A 20,203-nucleotide genomic window follows, 5' to 3' on the forward strand; every position below is an offset into this window, starting at 1 on the left:
TCTTACTGGCTTTTCTCTGGATTGGCTTGCCACCACTACGTCAGGGGACTGGATCACTATTGATTGGAACATTAAGATGGGAAGTAAATCATTCAAAGTGCTTAATGCTACATGTGCTAGGCTTATTTGGAAAGCTAGATGCAACCTGGTTTTCAATTCAGTGTCTCCCAACCTTCATTCTATTGCTTTTCAAACCTAAAGAATCATTGAAGATACTAGATTAAATTGGCGATCTTGCTTAACGGAGATCTCTTTTAACTTAACTTCTCTTAATCTATATATTGATGCCTCCTGGGTCAGTGAAGATACTCTAAGTGGGCTTGGTTTTGTTCTCATTTCTTATAATAAAATTATCTTGTTGGTAGGTGTTGCTAATTGTTGTTGTTCATCCAGTCTTGCTACGGAGTTAGAAGCCATCCAGATAGCGGTCCTAATTTGTACAAAGAAGGGATGGATTCCTGATTCTATTTTAAGTGATAGCTTATCTGCTATTGAGACCTTGGGCAATCGGGAATTCAGCATCAATTGGAGGCATCAAACCTCTATTGAGGAGATCCACTTTGTTCTTAGAGGATGGGTTAGCTTTCACTTACAATTCATTCCCAGTGAGCAGAACTTTCTTGCCAATTTGCTTGTTGTTAAGGGGAGAAGGAGTCAAGGGTTATCCCTTTTTCATTTGGGGCTTAATCTTCCTAACTGGCTAAAAGGAGCAGCTTTAAATGTCGGTTTAGTGTTTTAACCTGTCTTGTTCCTAGCCTTTTGTTTCTTTTTCCTTTTTCTTTTAGTTGTGTGCCTACAACTCCTCTTTGGCCAGTTGGGTGGTTTGAAAGATCAAAAACATGTTGGCATTTTTTACAAAAACACCAAAAATATGGCATTCATTTTTTTCCCTAAACGCCACAATCTAGCGAGACAAACTGTTAAATTTGTTTGCTGGCATTTTTTTGGAAAAATTTCAAATAATTTTCTGTAATAATATCCAATTTTTATTTTTATTTTTTTTACCTAAATAAAACCAAAACATCATTTTCATGAACTTGAATTCAGAATATAAAAGTAAAAGATTAACCATTTCTAAAAGTGTACATTAAACCAAACATTCAAATATATTAGACATGTCAATCAAATAAATATCTAGTACATAAACCAATTTAGAGATCTTCAAATCATTGACAAACTCAAGTTTGTACCAATCATGAGACATAAATTATAAAAAAACCGCATACATAATCACTATTCAATGTCGATACATCACCAAAACATAAAAATAAAACCAAGAAACATGTCTCAAATCTTCAAAAATGTAGAAGTGCCATCATTGACATCCAAGAGACTAATTCTACAATTACTATTTAAAATATTAGATAATAGCTATGTTAGCCTCAGGTATCTCAGGAGATATATACAATAATATTTTTAAATTTCAATTACCTAAAATCATGAACTAGAACTGGCCTATGTTAGCCTCAGGTATCTCAGGTCCAATAGATTGATTCTTCAATTAAAATTAAATGTTTAGAATGCACAATTGAAGATGATAATAATTTACAATTTTGAAATACTTGAGATTGTGAACTTGGCCCACCTATGTTAGTGATGGGGATACTAGCTCCAGAGAACTAATTTTGCAAGAAAGTCAAAAGAGGTTTGTAGTGAGCATGTTCTTGCTCACTCTCTTCTTCCATTGGTTTTACTCTCTGGTCTATTTGATGGATTAAATCTCTACATTCAACTGAATAGCCGATTGATGTTGTGGTACCACAACTACTAGAATATCCATAATAGCTTGTAGGAGTTGGACCCAATCCAAGTTCTCTTGCTCGGCCATGTCCCTCCTTTCCAATTACTTGAGCTAATATCTGAGCTTCAATCATTTCCCCATCCCCATCTACTACTTCATATTCAACTCATTTTCCGTTTGCTTTTTCCTATATTTAAGTAAAAAGTTTGTAAAAAGTCTAAGATTTAGAAGGAAGCAATTAAAATGAAGAGTACTAGAGGATTAATTATTACCATAATTTCTTGAGTCTGCATTCACATAAGATCCATCCTTTTTTTGTATGAGTTGCTTTGAAAAACTCAAGACGACCAATTTTCCTTCCACTATTAAGATCCTAACTCACCAAAACAACAGAAGCAAAGTTTAACCACATAGCAAACCCTAATAAAAAAAATCAGAAAGCAAAGAAATTGGATCTTGCAAGGCATAACAATTTCTTACCATTTCTTTTTTTCTTTTCTTGCAAAACTTTTCAAACCCGATGATGTGTGTGTGTATTTTTTTGCAACTTTCTAGATGCAACCCCAACTTATTCTGATTACTACATAATGACATGTACATGAAGTGACACACAAGTAAGGTTTAACAATTTTAATATCACAAGGGAAAATTATTCTAACCTCTCCTTTCTTTGAAAACCAAAAGTCGATTAACTCTTCCATTGCCATATAATCGTCCCTTCTGGATACTTCTCCTTGTTCACTTGCAGTCCATCTTTCCTTTTGAAATGTCTTTTCTTCAAATCATGTTTGTAATCTCTCCATTTCTTTCCCAAATACTTAAGCACATAGTATTTTGGAATTTCGAGAACAAAGCACAACTATATGTGAAAATCATAAATAGTTTGAGTTTAATATTATAAACCTAATGAAATTTATTCGAGTGTAATCATAACTCAAATTTAAGTATGTAATCATACCTCCACGAAGTTTAATAATTTTTCCTTCAATGTTTTCTGCACTTTATGCCAACTATTATATTGGAGGCTAATTCATTGACTAGATCGAGCGAGCATACCTAAAAATGGAAAAAGCAGGTTGTGTCCGCGTACTAATTGGGTCGGCCTAGATGGTTCGCACTAAAGAGAACATTTTCTTCAGGGGGTAGTGCCCACAACTCCTTTAAAGTTGTTCGCCTTCTTTTGTGTGTCATCCCGTACTTGCAAGTATAATAAATAATGTGCAAATTAGTCAACTAGAATATTTACACCAACTTATCAAAAGCTAAATTTGAAATTCAAAAGCCCTAAATTAAGCATGATTTACATTAAGCACTTCGAGTGATGACTTCCGCATTTTTCCAATGTGTTTCCATTGACTTCATTTGCATCTTCCTCATTGCCATTTGAATCAGCTGAAGATCAATGAATTGAGTTGTGAGGTTGAGCATCAGGTTTTGGAGTAGAATTTTTAAGAACATCTGCAGTAGTATCCTTGCTAGTAGTGTCAGGTCAGATCAATTTTATAGCCTTCAATTTTAGTTTCAGCATCCTTATATTATCTTTCATAGAAAAAAATACATAATATATGTGACTAGGTCAAGCATGTAGAAAATCATATCAAAAATTTCGAGTTTATATTCTTCTACAGCCACACATCTCTAAACATGTGATCCGGGTGCATAATGTATTGATTAAAATATAAGACAACTCTAACACTACAAGAAAAACAAAATTTTGGTACCGAAATGAGCCAAAAACCGTGATAAACTCGACTTTAGTACGGAATAGTAACCTTGCCTATAGCATGCATGACAAATATAATTTGTCATAGAATAGTAAAACCGTGACAAATTTGTCACTATTTTAGGCATGGTTTTTGACATGGTTATTTTGTCACGGTTTTATTTGTCACGATTTTTGGCATGGTTAATATTGTCAAGGTTTTAGGTATGGTTTTTTGGCTTGGTTATTTTGTCACCGTTAATGTTGCCACAGTTTTTGGTACAACCTGATTTTTGTCACGAGTTTTTGGCACGATTGATTTTTGTCACAAAGATAATTTTTTTGGCACAATTTTTGTCACGCGTTTTTAAATTTAACATGATTATTGACACATTTTTGTCACGTTTACGTACGATTTTGAATTTAGTGATGATATTGACATGATTTTTTGTCACATAATTTGACAAAATTCTATTTGAAAAAATAAAATACATTACAAATAGATTAATTTAACATTAGAACCTGTATTTGATTTCATCAAAATATAGATTACAATATTTGTAAAATATGCAAAGTGTTATTACAAGCATAGCATAATTACAACAATAAGGTCCAATCTAACATAACCCTATACATCATCATATACCCTATACGTCATCCTACAAAGGAGAAAATACGAACTTTTTTTGGCATTGGAGAGTGCTTATTGGCATGTGTTTGTGACTCACACCGTCAGTGTTTAAGGAAAATTTCACATGCGAACAACATTAGTCATGTTAGAAAGGTGAATACCTTTCTTGAAAGGAGAAAAAAACTTTATCACATGGTGCTGACTTTAGACATACTAAGAGCTCTTTGTTGATTACTTATACTTTCAATGTATTTCAATGTACTATAAAAAGTAAATGGACAAAATACAATTAACTTCCATAAATACACTAGGCATTTACAAATTGCTACATGGCATTCAATTATTCCATAAATAATAAGTCTAAATAATTCAAGTGGTATTTATGACTCTAAGCAACACAATCATTATACCGATGCATGATAAAATGTATTGCATTTAGATTTTGACCTTTTCTTATATCTCTTTCAACTTTCAAGTGGAATTTATGTATTAGGTGTAAAGATTGGTGTAGAATTTAGCTAACCTTGGCTATTATTATCTGTAAAATTTTGAAAATAGATAGAGACAGTTCTAGAATTATTACATGCATGGACTTCAAATGGGTGGGGGCCTAAAAAAAATATTGTTATACAAGCATATAAAAGCATTATTATATACAAGAAAATAATTATTATATATCCTCATTCTGAAGGCTCAAAGCAGGATGTATGCTGACCTCACAAGCGCCATCAATATCCTCATTCGCTTTGTCCCTCCACTCACTTGAGCTTTTACACCTCTCGTGTCTCCACTACAACCGACTAACCCTGAGGACTGAGATGTAGATGATCTGCACTTTTATTTTTTTTAATCTTCACTGTACTTTTTGTTCATATTCTCATTGTATTTTGTATCAGTTTGCAAGGATTCACCCTATTAAACTTGTATATTTTGTTTTTCTTTAGTGACTTTCATTTTTCTTTTCTTTTCTTTTTATTTTTGTTTGTTGAGCTATAATGGATCTCTCTTGTCTTGCAAGACTTGAGCGATAAAAGGTTAACCCCTTCAATTTAGGTGTTACATACCTGTGCTCAACTTCTTGGTGCTGAGTATGCAGCCTACTATGTTAGAATAATAAGAGTGAACCATGCCTGGTTTGGTGGTTTAATGGCTTCATAACACCTTCAATTAACCGAGGAAGTACCAATTTTCCTTCTCCTGCTTTGCAATTAATATGGTTATTGTTTCATGTTTTTTTTTGTATATTGAGGTTAATGTATGACTTCAAGTGTGGGGGAAGGGTGTAGGATTTAAAATTTTTATGCATGCCAAGTGTGACGCTGATGAAGGCATACTTGAATGTCTAGTGGTAGTCTCGTAGTCAAGGAGTGGACAAGTGTTGAGTATTTATTTTGGGCTCTAATAGTATGCTCTATTCTTAGTCTATGCATTTTTGTTTGAGCATCTCTTTATTGTAGCACTCTACATACTTAGAGTGTTTGGTGGAATATAAACCTTTGAGGACAAAAAGATCAAAGATAAAAAGGAAGATGTAAAAAGCCACCACCCTTGAAGTGTGAAGCTACTCCCCAAAAAGTCGGATACCGAGGTATGCAATATGCCCTAGTAAGAGCAAGTGCCATCTCTTAGGGCTACATGAAAGCTATTGTCCAAGTAAGATAGTAGAATGGGCTACCACTCTTGAAGTGTGAAAGCCACTCTTGGCACCCAATAAAAATTGGCTACCTTAGGAGCTATATGCAGCTACCACTCAAAAGAAAGAAAAAGCAGACGCCAATAGTCTAATAAGTATCTATTGTACAAGTGTATTTCAGTTGAAGAGGGTGAAGTAAAAAGAGTTGTACACAAATGCATGACAAGACTCTGAATGGAGCTTTACTATTTTCTTTATTAGAACTGGTTTTTTTTTTTGTATTTGGCATTATGGATTCTTCTTTATACTCTTGAGACTTACCAATTTTGAGACATGAGGTTAAGCACTTATCTACCTTGATTTTTAGTTGGTTTTTTTTCCTTAAGGACAAGCAAAGACTCATGTTATGATAGAATTTGATAAGTGCTTGAGGATGCTTGCATTTTTTTGCTATGATCATTTACACTTGCCATGATTATTTGTTGAAATGTGAGCAAACTAGTGCTTAATTTATTATTTTATTGTACCAAGGGCATGAAAGGAGCATATAGAGCACAAGGGAATAATTTGAGGTGTTTATGGAGCAATTCAAGGCATTCTAGACAGCCATACGGACTACTTAATTATGCCCATAAGGATGAGGAGAAGACCCCTCGGTAGCACAACATGGAAATTGAGCAAACAAAAGAGCTTATGGCCAGACTTATGGCAGGGCTTGTGGTTATAAGCCCCAAATAAATGAGCTTGCTGGTGAGCTTACATGAGTATGCATGAGTATAAGTGTAAGACAAAAGTGCTTACAAGTAAGACTTACGATCATGCACGCTTTAGTTGCAAGCACCAAACAAAAGCACTTACGATCTAGGCAAACACCGCAAAGCCAACTCGTAAGAACTAGAGAGAAGACCTTATGGGCTACTTTATACTCTTAAGTAACTACTCATTTGCCCATTGAGAGTAAAAAATCTTAAGCTCCAAGTCCATACGGTCTGTGGGTACACCCATAAGTAGCCCTATAAGGTAAAAGGTATAAATATGGGTTTTAACGGTTTTTTTAGCGGACTTTTGGCAAGGTAAGAACGAAATCAAGGAGATTGTTGCCAATCTAGGGAGAAAGGGACTTGAGGGGGGTCTCAATGTTTTTATTGTTTTTGTTCTATTTTTAGATTAGATTGTTGTTCCCAAATTATGGAGAACTAGTTTTATTAGGTGTTTGGCTATTGATGAACCTTAAGATTTATGCTTTATGAGACTTGGATTCAATCTTTCTTAATCTTTCATATTGTAATACTTCGATTGAGATTAAACTTTGCATACTCTATTACCATGATTTCTATTGTTGAGAGAGCCAAGAAATTCATGTATAATTCATGTAAGCAAAGTCAAGTGATCCACTATGTGTAAGGCCACCATAGTTAAAGAAATTAGCAAGTCAACCTAGAGATAGAACACTGCAGGATCGGTGTGTGATGACCCTTATTCTCCCAAGTGAAATCGATCTTGTTACGGTTCTTTAATCATTAATGCAATCGTAGGAAGACCTATTAGGAAGAGATTCCAATTAGTGTTCGTATGGGATTTGAATTGATTATTTTGAGAAAGGAATCAACTAATTGAAACATCCATGTTTGATTTCCAGATTGGAGTTTACAGTGTTAATGCAGTCATAGGGATATCTGTATCAATTATCTTGAGAAAGGGATTAATACACTTTAGGAACTATCTTGGTTATCTAATACGTATTATCTGTTTTAATTACATCATTGTCTAGTATTTACTTTTAGTCCTAGGTGTAGTCTATGCCCGGGCGCCTCTTCTTTAATGCTTTATTTACTGTGACAGCCTAGTGTCATTATTTGTGATATTCTATTTAAATTTTTTTAGCTTTCTTTTATCATCACTTTAATCAGGTTGGATAATAGGGTGTATAGTTAGCATTAGTGATTCCTACATTCTCATGGATCAATAGTCTTGCTTTTATGCACACTATATTACTTGATCAGCACATACACTTACGTTTAATGGTGGCATTAGTCCTCACCAATAAGCTATATTTAAAAAGATGTATTTAATAATATTGGCAATGATGAAATTATTGGCAATGATGAAATTATTCATTAACTTTATGATATAAAAACTCATCAGAAATAGTCAAAACAAATTATTTTACTATTTTAATATTATACAATCAAAATTTTATATGCATATACTTATAATTTAAACAAATATATGAACTCTACCATCAAAAAGTTTTGTATCCTCAACATTGATCATGTATAGGGCTATAAACGAGCCTAGCCGAGCAGAGCTTTGCCTTGTTCAAACTTGTCTCGTTACTATTTTAATCGAGCTCGAGCTCGAGCTCGAGCCAAGCTTTCTTCGAGCTTCATTTGTCAAGCTCAAGCATGGCTCGTTACTATTTTAAATGAGCTGATTATAAGCTTCATGCTCGAGCTCAACTTGTTAAGAAAATTTGAAGCTTAGATTTGACTTGTTAGCTTGATTAAGGCTCAATTATTTTTTTTATTTTTTATTTTTTTAGTAAAGTATCATTTAAAACATATTTAATGAATCATTATCAAGTGCATCTCAACTCGATAGGAATTTGAGGATCATTTTAATAAAAGATTCATTTAAGCTTGTTTATGGAATCATTAAGGCTTGAGTTCAAGCTTGTTAAAATCTTCTTTAAATAAGTTCACAGATAATTACAATAATAACAAAATAAACGTTGTGATGTAACAATCTATAATTTCTTTTTTGTAATATTATTAACTATCCGTTAAACAAGCTTGTTCATGACACTATAAATGATTATATTAATGATTATTGCAAATAAAATTGCAAATGATACTATAAATGAGTCTCTTAATGATTCCTATAAATGATCTTTTAATTATACACTAAACGAGATGTTCATGAGATTTAATGAGCTAAGATTGGTAGTATTCAGGCTTGGCTCGTTTATCTTACAGACTCAACAATAGGCTTGTGAATCGCTCATTTAGCTTAATGAACTAGCTGACCCTAGCTTTTAACTGTTAGTGTAAGCCCTAGCCCCAATACATTGTTTGAACTCTTATTATTTGGATAATTATTATGAGGCATCATTTTATCTATTGTTATTTCTATGCATAGTTAATAAGATAAAATATCCTGGAATATTGGTTCTGCTCAAGTTATAAAATGAATGATTTGGATAGTAAAACCTTGAAGCATAAACTAGAACAATATTCAAAATGTCCCTAGTCAATTATTTTCATGGGAATGAAAATAAATTAAGACTAGTATGTCTTTCGTGAGATGACCTTATTTTATTGGTCATAGGATATTCAGTTCACTAAGAGATCAAGAAATTAATTAGCATTAAAATAAGGGTGAATCCCTCAATGCCTTATGCTAATTAAGATATTCAGTGGCAAAGGATTGTATGAGGTCGCGATAGGTTCCGTTAATTTTCAAAATTGACCTTCATTTAATATTGGGTAAACGTATTATCTTGCTAGAGAATAATTATGATTTATGAGCGTTAAAATTTTTTAAGCTCATTGTCAATGTTAAATGGATCTACAGGATTGCACACTAAGAATGCCGGGATCAAAGTTCAGTATTTGTTACTTATTGGACACCTATTTAGGTTTTGGTGAAAAACCTAAATTAAGTGGAGCGAATAGCTTATTCGGGTTGGGTCTTATTAAGTGTTGATCCAATCTAATCGATTTGGTTATTTAAAATGGTTTAATTAATCAAGTAAAAAGAGATTCCGAATTTGATTAGGAGTGAAGGGTTTATTCGTAAATTAGTGTTTTAGGTTTCCAATATAAATAGATGGTCTAAACCTAATATGATTAGAGAGAAAAAAAAGATAGAGTGATTGAGAGATTGTCTCTTAAGAAACCCTAACCGCCATCCACTCTTTTCCCTTGCCCGCCGTCATTAGATCCCGCCGTTGGAAACCGCCGCCGCTGCGCCTACATCCCCTTTTCTCTTGAATCTCGGGTGCTTGCTATTCGAACTAAGAAACAAGTGTTGTTTCTTGAGGTACTAGCATACCTGATTGATTCCAAGATGCGTTCGTGTGTACGTGATAGTAGAGGGGGGTCGCGATTCGCAATCCCTTTCAATTTCGGGGAAACAAGGGTGTGATTAGAATTGTCATCAACAGAAAGGTATAACTTTTAACTATCTATTTATTTAGAATTTAATCCTATATCTGGCATGCGCTAAGGTTTTATCATGTTTACTTGCTGTTAAAATTTTTGTTATACGCTGTGTTTGGTATGTATTTTTCGTACGGTAATTCCCTTATTAGAGTGATAAGATCCCAACATTAACGAGCTGAGCCTTTGAATAGTAGTTTACAACCCTATATGTATGACTCAAGTTGTCAACAATGACATAGTTTAGACCTTAATATACAAGTATATATATTAATGTAATATATATATATATATATATATAAACAAGCTCACAACTGAGCTTATAAACAAGCTTGTTCATGAGCTTTGTTCACGAGCTTGTTAGCGAGTTGTGTTCGTGAACTGTGTTCGCGAGCCAAAACGAGATGAGTTTTTGGCTATTCAAATTTCGCTCGTTTATTAATCGAGTTTGAAAATAAATTTTAAATTTGACTTGTTTACAATATGAGCTGAACACAAACGAGTTTTTATTAAATCGAACACTAAGCCACTCACGACAGCTCGACTCAAATACATTCCTAACTATGTACTGAAACACAGAGTATTATGTAAATGGTAGACTCGACCAAAAATGACATGGTCTATAACCTTTCAAACTTATGTGCTAATCTTCCCATTTACCCTTCTTTCATCGCCTAACCTCATCAATTATCAACCATGTGCTTCCGGACAAGGTACACAGTGATCCCTTACATGTGGCCTTGTTACTTGTTTTCTCTCTCACATTACATGTTACCTTGGCCCTTGATTACTTGTTCTCTCTCATCAAGGTCACATGAGGACATGCTTCGACGTGATCTCTCGCTCTCTCTCTCTCACTCTCTTTCTCTCTCATATGAGGACAATGGACACACATCATTGGGCATGCTATGATGTGATCTCTCTCTGCGTGAGAACACTGGACACGCATCATTGGGCACACTATGATGTGATCTCTCTCTCACAGACACACACACACACACACACACACACACACACACACACACACACACACACACACACACACACAAATCCAGTGTTAAAATGCCTCCGAACACACACACACACAAATCCAGCAAATCCAGTGTTAAAATGCCTTCGAACACACACACACACACAAATCCAGTGTTTAAATGCCTCCGATTATTTGGTCAAAGTTGCATTTAGATCAGTTTAAAATATCTACTATAATTTGGTATGAGTTGCATCTAGATCAGATTGGGACAGATCTTTGCTGGGGTGATCGGAATTGTTGAATTTTTTAGGTGGATAAAATCATTTATCCCAATCAATATTATATATATAAAAAAATTAATCACCCACTGAGAGCAAGGGAGGGAATTATCATCCTAATATAAGGTGATTGAGTAATGTTATATAGAACGAAAAGATCACATGAAACCAGCCACACGAATGATGTGGTACGGTGGCGTCTTATTATTTTTAATTATTAAAAACAAGAAGATCAAACACGTGATCTCTCTTCTCTCTCTCTCGTTTGGTTCTCTCTCTCTCTCTCGTTTGAGTGTGTGCTCCTGGCCGCCGTCCGTCTCCCCAGCTCCCGTGCACCACCGGATCAGCCGCCGCTCTCTATCTCTTGTGTACCACTGACATGTGACCTAGTTTCTCTTCAAAGCAAAACAAGAGAGAGGCGGTGGCCGGGAGTGGGAGAGGGGCCCGAGGCCGAGCGGAGGCCCGAGGCGGTGGAGGGATGCGGCGACCGGGACGGGGGCCGGGAGCGGGAGACAGATGTCGGCCAAGAGCGAGGGAGACGGACGGCGGTCGGGACCACACACTCAAACGAGAGAGAGAGAGAGAGAGAGAGAGAGAGAGAGAGAGAGCAAAGGAGAGAGAAGAGATCATGAGGAGGAGGCGAAGGTCGGGAGTGGCGGCGGTCACGGGGAAGGAAGGCGGCGGTCACGGGGAGGAAGCGGCCAGAGACCCACGAGAGAGACACATAAACTAGGGCAGAGTTGTGCGTGTCTTCTCTCTCTCTCTCTCTCTCTCTCTCTTGTTTGAGTGTGTGCTCTCGGCCGCCGTCCATCTCCCCCGCTCCCGTGCACTACCGGACCGCCCGCCGTTCTCTATCTCTTATGTACCAATGACATGTGCCCTAGTTTCTCTGCAAAGCCAAACAAGAGAAAGGCGGCGGCCGGGAGCGGGGAAGGAACGCAAAGGCTGGGAACGGCGACCGAGAGCGGTGGAGGGATCGCGGCTGGGGGCCAGAGCTGGGAGGCGGGAGATAGATGGAGGCCGAGGCGGGGAGGCGGATGGCGGCCGGGGAGCACACACTCAAGCGAGAGAGAGAGCCAAGCGAGAGAGAGAGAGAGATCACGAGGGAGGCGAAGGCCGAGGCGGCGGGCGGTCGCGGTGGAGGGAAGAGGTGGCCGGTCGCGGGGGAGGGAAGCGGCGGCCGAGACCCACACAAGAGAGACACACATAAACTAGGGTAGAGTTGTGCGTGTGATCTTCTCTTTTTAATTTTTTTTAATTAAAAAAAAATACACGTCACCAACCACATCATTCGTGTGGCTGGTTTCGTGTGATCTTTTCGTTCTATATAGCATAACTCGTGTTAAAATGCCTCCGAACACACACACAGACACACACACACACAAATCCAGCAAATCCAGTGTTAAAATACCTTCGAACACACACACACACACACAAATCCAGTGTTTAAATGCCTCCGATTATTTGGTCAAAGTTGCATTTAGATCTGTTTAAAATATCTCCTGTAATTTGGTATGAGTTGCATCTAGATTAGATTGGGACAGATCTTTGCTGGAGTGATCGGAATTGTTGAATTTTTTAGGTGGATAAAATCATTTATCCCAATCAATATTATATATATAAAAAAATTAATCACCCACTGAGAGTAAGGGTAGGAATTATCATCCTAATATAAGGTGGTTGTTGAATCAATTTTATTTATCGTTTATTTTAACAAAATTTAATATATTTTTCAAATTTCATAAAAAAATTCATAGAAATGGCTTGCAAGTCTCCACTTAATTTATTTTGTTTTTGTAATTCTATTATTTTTAAATACAATGAAACACTCTTCTCATCTATGCTTAGTTTTATTTAATTTTGAGAATTTTCATATAAATATTAATGCAATACATTTTCTTATTTTTTTTTAAAAAATATATATTTTTTTTCTTATTGTGACTTCTTTGTTTTATTATTTTCACACTATTATTAAAAGAATTAAATATGTCAAATTAAGAAAAATTTGATTAATATACATTTTAAAGTTGAGCCAACACCCTCGTCTTTGACACAAAATCCCCTAAATAAGGTGTTCTTATCCTGCTGATGAGACAGGTTCAAATCTAGACTCATATAAAGTGAAATGATAGATATATCGAGGGATTAATTCAATGCATGCACATGTCTTTGATTTGTGATTGTCTGCATTTTCACATAGTCTATTCATGAAATAAATGAATTAATATAATAAAGATTACTTTGTTACATGCAAGTTGCATAAGCCTCCTACAACACTTTATGAATATAAACAAATTAAAAATATAACTCATGAATTTTCTCTAAATTTTCAATTCCACTCAACAAACAAGCAAATTGACTACCAAGTGCATGAAGAGACTACAATTGTCCATTCACAAGTGACTTTTGCTCATCAACCATTTGATGAAATTTGAACACGATGATCCCTTCCATAGGAACAAAGTGCTTTAATATTTGGGGTAGATCAAAATTGGCAATTAATATAAGTTTTACTCATTAATAGGCAAGCGAAGGCAAATCCATTAGTTTTAATATATATATATATATATATATATTGAAAATATAGATAAACCACATGTATTAACAAGAAGGAAAGCTATAAAACAAGATATAACGTCATTCTACTAGCTGCGGAAAGTTTTAATATATTTTTTCTAATCTTGTTTTTTTATATTTATTTATTTTTTATGTGCCTTTTTTACCATGAAAGAGACAAACTCCAATCAAGTGGGCACGCTTGCCACTCTTAAGAAAAGAATTGATGTGAGCTGTCGTTACCTTAGCTTCATGCCTATCCTCAAACTAATGGATTTCTTAATTATCAAATCACAGCAAACAAGTCTTTTGTTAATCACGATGTCACCCTAAAATATCCTTTGCGGGAGTGGAAAAAAGCATTCCACACGTATGTATAGATTTCTATATCTACCAATGACAAAATTAAAAAAAAAAAATATTCAACTAAAATCAAGTTGGATTAATTAGTTTGTCAACTCAGTTATTGTTGTAATAACCGAATAGTCAATGAATTTAACTACTCTACTGCAAGTTGAGAACCAGACATTCCCCCAAAATATAATTGAATTATAAATAAAGTAGAAAATTATGGTGATTTATCTACATTAAAAAAATAAAAATAAATAAAAACACAAAATTTACCGGCTCTAGCCTGCAAGGGCATCAATGATATCAGCCAAAATTTTCCTAGACTAGTTACATCAAAATGATTCCTTTCTCCTTCATAGTGAATTTCATAAATTCACTATTCCTCCATAACTCCAAGTCTCTTGACACTTTGTTCAGAGGTGCTCAATGCACAAGGAACAGTTTAATTCAAACTTCGAGTTTGGACTGGACGAAATTATGGCCGGAGATGAAGTTCTCACATTTTCAAGATGTTTGGTGCAGCCCTCACACAAAGATGGGAAGAAAGAACAGAAAATAATCCACCTTACACCATGGGATCTGAAGATAATCTCCATAGGTTACATCCAAAAAGGTATTCTCTTCTCCAAACCATGCTCTTCTAAATCTATTAACTCTATCGTTGACTCCCTCAAATCTTCTCTCTTCAACACTCAATCATTTCTTCCCCTTGTTGCTGGTCGTCTCACTATTACTACACATGAAAGCACACCACCATCTTTCTCTGTATGCATCTTGTTAGGTCTGAACACTTGAGTTGGCATTATATGACAAGTCAAGAGATGACATGGTAATGGAAGATGACGTGGCTATGATGACTTGGCAAAAAGGAGAAGTGACTAGGATAATGATGTGACTAAAGCTTGGTGACATGGCATATAAAGATATGAGGTTTACAAGATCATGATGGAGAGTATAATTAGAGAAATACCTCTAAATGGATCATTTGGCAGAAATCTATTTTTGGAAAGAAGATCAAGATAAAGGGATCTCATCAAAAATGGGTAAATTTCATCTTGGGTATGATTTAATTTATTCTTGGTAAGATTCGGAATGATAAATCATACTTTCGTAAAACTCCTTTTATGAAAGATCTAATTTAAAGAAAGAGGTATTATTCTTTGAGAGATGATTATCATGGAGTAAAAAATAGTAAGAAGTCTAATTATGGATGAAGCTATTCAAGGAGACAAATCATATATGGAGGATTGACTGAAGATTACTTAAGATTTGATTGAAGATTTTAACATCCAAGCATGGATGATCAGAGATCATACATGAAGATATTGAAGAATAAACTTGGATGAGAGGAGATCAAGTTTAGTACCAATATTTCCATGATTCAAATGAAGATCACATGTGAAGACCAAACTTGGACCAAGTTTGGAAAGAAGATCGGGAGATCTTCGGTGACCATCTTCGATGAGATGGTTGCGTGTGCCTTGGTAGGAACAACCCTCAGGAGAGGGACCTGCTAAAGTGATGTGAGAAAGGAAGCGGTTGTAGGCAAGAGGAGCTCAGAACAAGTCAATTGCTACAAAGCGGACTGAAGGAGCAAGGAGAGTTGAAGGTGTCAAAAGTTCAGTGGTAACTGGCTAGAATTCAGTCATGTTCAGTAAACTGGGCAGAGTTGTAACTAGGTGTTGCAATATTTAACTTTGGAAGGTGTCCAAGTTAGGAAGCCACGGAGGATTCTAAAAGAGGAAGGATCTAATGGACGTAGGTGTGTCTATATAAGATATCCTGCTTGAAGATTTAGGATGAGTCACGAGTGAGAGACCCTTTAGTGAGGATTGTGGAGAGTGGGCATCGAGCAATCTTAAAAGGGTATTCTTTGTCTTGAGTGAGTAAGGGAGTGTTGTACTTTTTATTCTATCACCTTTTTTAGTGGATTGTTTCTTCAGGCTTGGTCCCTCAGATGTAGGCAAAGTTGTGCCGAACTGGGTAACCAACTTGTGTGTCTTCTTTCTCTTGCATGTGTGTGTTTTAAATTCTTGTGAGATTGAGTGTTTACCTTAAACACCTACCTTTTCGGAACTATCACATCTCTTGCAATGACGAAGGTGCTAAATTCATCCATGCCGTTGCCAATGAAGTCACAATCTCGAACATTGTCAACTCTATCTCTGTTCCTCCAATACTACATCTCTTCTTCCATCTCAATGGAGCTCTGAACTTTGAAGGCCAATCAGTCCCACTCCTATCCGCCCAAGTCACTGAACTAAAAGATGGCGGCATCTTCATTGGCTTCTCTTTTAACCATATCATTGCCGATGGATTCTCGTTTTGGCACTTCATGAACTCATGGTCTGGGATTTCAAGAACCGGTTCTCATTCAATCACATTTCCGTAATCTCTTGAGCATTGGTTCATTAACTCTTGCACACCTCCCATTCGTTTACCATTTCAGCAACCTCAAGATCTCATTAAGAGTTATAGTCCTCCACAACTTGATGAGTGTGCCTTACATTTCTCAGCTCAAGTAATTGCAAAGCTAAAGACAAAAAGCAAACAAAGAGACGCAAACCAATAAGATTTCATCCCTCTAAGCCTTGTTAGCTCATGTGTGCTAAAGTGTGACTAGAGCTCGTTGCCTCAAACCTGATTAGCCAATAGGTTATTTTTTGGCCATGGGAAATCGATCAAGATTGGATCCTCCTTTACCATTAGCATACATGGGTAATTCTATACAAATAGCAAACACGGTGAGAATCTTAGCAGGAGAGATGGTAGGAGAAAGCTTGGGATGGGCTGCAAAATTGCTTAATGAAGCAGTGGCATCTGTGACTCATGATAAAATTATAAAGTTTCTTGATTCATGGGCGAAGTGTCCCTCTTTTACTGACTTTAGTCAATTTACTACTTGTGATTTGTTCATAGGAAGCTCCCCAAGGTTTGATGTGTATGGAAATGACTTTAGCTGGGGAAAACCTATTGTTGTTCGTAGTGGAGGGGCAAACAAGTTTGATGGGAAGATTACTGTATATCCAGGATCAGAGAAGGGAAGTATTGCATTGGAGATTTGTCTCTTGCCCCATGTGTTGAAGCGTCTCATTGAGGATAGAGAGTTTATGGAGGTGGTGAGTGCACCTTAGTTTTGCATTGAAGAAAACAATATTTTGTATTATTATTATTATTATTATTAGAAAACTGGTTTCTCTTCATATTGTTGGTTTTTCTTTCTATTTCTCAATATAGATGTTTGGAGATTTTTAACATATATGCCATTTATTTCTCAATCATATATGGGGATCATATTTGTCACTCCCTGGACATGGCCAAGTTGAACCCAACACGAGGACAAATGGCCGTAGTCCCACAGGGTGTGAACCTAGTAAACCTACAAAACCTCAGAAGTTAACTCAGAGTGGAGAATGTAACAAGCTAATAGAAATACAAAATATGTGCACAACTCAAGGAATACATTAAAGGTTCAGATACAGAAATGACCAGAATATAGACATGTCCCAAAGTGCAAGATTTGACGTCTATACAACCAAATATAATAACACAAGATACAACTCCATAGGGAAAATATAACTATTGGTAACTTGCTATGCTAAACAAACTCTGGCCTACAGCTCTTGATCTGAAAAAGATTTAAAGCAATTTCATGGGCTTACTAACCCAGCAAATAATCAAAAATTTGTAAACAAAAATTCTAATCTAAGATATACAAAATAATCATGACCAATACAAGATCTAGTTGGTTAACATTTTAAAAGAAAGCATGCATGTAGCATAATCAAGTTAAATGTAATCATTAACCCACAAATATTTCAATCAAGAAATATCCAGACTAGAAATGCAAAAAGAAAGGTAGTAGATTCTCAGGTAATGGAGGTTATTTATTTACCCTTGGTGACCTGAGACTAAATATCAGAAGATGCTATTATTTCACCGATGGACCAGTGCAAAACTATTGTCTCATTTTCCAAAAACTATTGTCTACAAAGTCAATGCTTAACCTCCACTATCAGGATTAAGTACAGTTTATTTGGAGACTAGAATATTTAGAAATAAAAACAAAACTGATGTCCATAAATAAATGTCAAAAAGCTTTCCAAGTTTTCATACAAGCAAAAACACATAAATGGCATAATCGCCTGAGTAGACGAGCAACCATTTTCACAAATCAATAAATAAATAATCCTATAAAAGTAAAAATATTTTACTAGATAATCCAATTATATAAATGGTTAGGTGAAAATCACTGTAAAAAAAAAAATGTCAAATGGACATTGAAAAAATTGGCGCGGAAAAAAATTGTGACAAATTTGTCACAACATTGGATACGGAATTAACAAACAGTGTTAAATATATAAATTTTTTTAAAAATATTTTTAAAATTTTTGCTAAAATATATCAGATTAAAAATTTTACGATGAGGTTAAATCGCAGTACTAAATATATTTAAAAAATAATAATAATTTATTAATACCGTGCCAAATACCGTGCCAAAATACAAATATAATAATATATTAATACTATGCCAAACACCATGACAAATATATAAATATATTAATATATTAATACCGTGTCAAATACAAATATAATAATATATTAGATCAGACTTAGAATACAGGGTCTATATAAAATATAAATATATTAATATATTAACACACGATCAAATACTCACGCTAAAAATACTAATATATTCATTAGACACAAATAATCAAAAAATATAAATATATTAATATATTGATACTGTGTCAAATATGATGCCAAAAATACAAATATAATAATTTATTAATACTATACCAAATGCCAAAAATACAAATATAATAATTTATTAATACCATACCAAATGCCAAAAATACAAATATATTAATTTATTATTACCATACTCAATTAAGTTTATATATTAAAAATAATTAATACAATTGGGAGTTTGGGAGCCACCCTTAATTAATTCATTAAAAATGATTGAGGGTAACCCTTAATTAGGAAGTTAGGTCTATTTCACTGTCCATTAATACGACTAACCTTTTTTAACCCCATCTTAAACAATGGCCACAACTTCAACCCCATTTAATTAATTCATTAAATATGATTAAGGGAACCCATCATGATTAGGTCCATTTCACTGTCCATAATTAGGACTAATCCTTTTTAACCCATCTTCATCACCTTTAAAACCCTAATCCAATTCCATTGAAACCTCCATCACATTCCCTCCTCCATCAACACCATCACCGCCATTGCCAATCGCCATAGATCTCACCACCATGGTCACCTTTAAATATGATTAAGTAGCTATCAGTTTCATTGCCATCAAGTACTTTGTGAGATGATTGACCTACAAATGATCTTCCCAATTACCAAATATTGCTGGATTTTAAGTAGAATCCACATTATCAGTCATCTGAACTGTATTAATTGTAATTTCCTTCTTGCCGTTGTTATTGAGATTGCCTTCTCCTGAGGTTTCAAAACTTCGATCGAAATTCTCATTTGTTGAGTTCTTTAAGCAGCTATCTGTCTCTCCATCATGTAGTGTTTTGTGAGACTGAATCAATAAAGATGGGGAATTTATATCCCTTCTTTGCTCCACCATTTGACCTAATATTTCTATTGGTCTCTAAGGTGTTATTACGGATCTTCAGACAGCTTGTTCTATTCTTGAGTTGGAGATCACTCTGGGTAGTCAATTATAAACTAGGCAGGGCCTAATAATTGTGGATCCCGAGTTGATCAACTCTGGTAAATTCTATTATCTCAAACAATTCATTAAGCATTAGCAATTGGTTTAATATAGTTTAATTAATCAACCTAGTTTATCATTGGTGGATTTAATAATTGTTGTTTATTAGCCTAATGTTTAATTTGTTTGCATGGTTGCACATGCCGTGATGCCAATGCCATAAATGTGGTTTCCCTTTGGATTTCTATATTAACTTAATTCTTTAGGTGTAGATCTTATTATATTTAAAGAAACCAAATCATCAAGCACATCTTACATAGATTATAGACGCCTACCAAAAGATTAGGAAACAAAAAAAGAAGATTATGATAAGCATATGTAATTAAAATCTACTAGACTAATAATCTGAAAAAGTTATTCTAGTTGTACCCTTGGATCTCCGCAATAAGGAAGAGTGGGATGAATCAACTACAAATGAGGGAAATTAAAAAAGAA

The 20,203-nt window shown here is 35.1% G+C and overlaps 1 pseudogene; it reads left to right on the forward strand.

The window, feature by feature from the left end:
* The first annotated feature begins 14,502 nt into the window (after positions 1 to 14,502).
* On the forward strand, positions 14,503 to 17,159 carry LOC120253613 (annotated as a pseudogene).
* The last annotated feature ends 3,044 nt before the right edge of the window (positions 17,160 to 20,203 follow it).

Source organism: Dioscorea cayenensis, unplaced genomic scaffold, assembly GCF_009730915.1.
Source record: "Dioscorea cayenensis subsp. rotundata cultivar TDr96_F1 unplaced genomic scaffold, TDr96_F1_v2_PseudoChromosome.rev07_lg8_w22 25.fasta BLBR01000132.1, whole genome shotgun sequence".
Taxonomy (NCBI): Eukaryota; Viridiplantae; Streptophyta; class Magnoliopsida; order Dioscoreales; family Dioscoreaceae; genus Dioscorea; species Dioscorea cayenensis.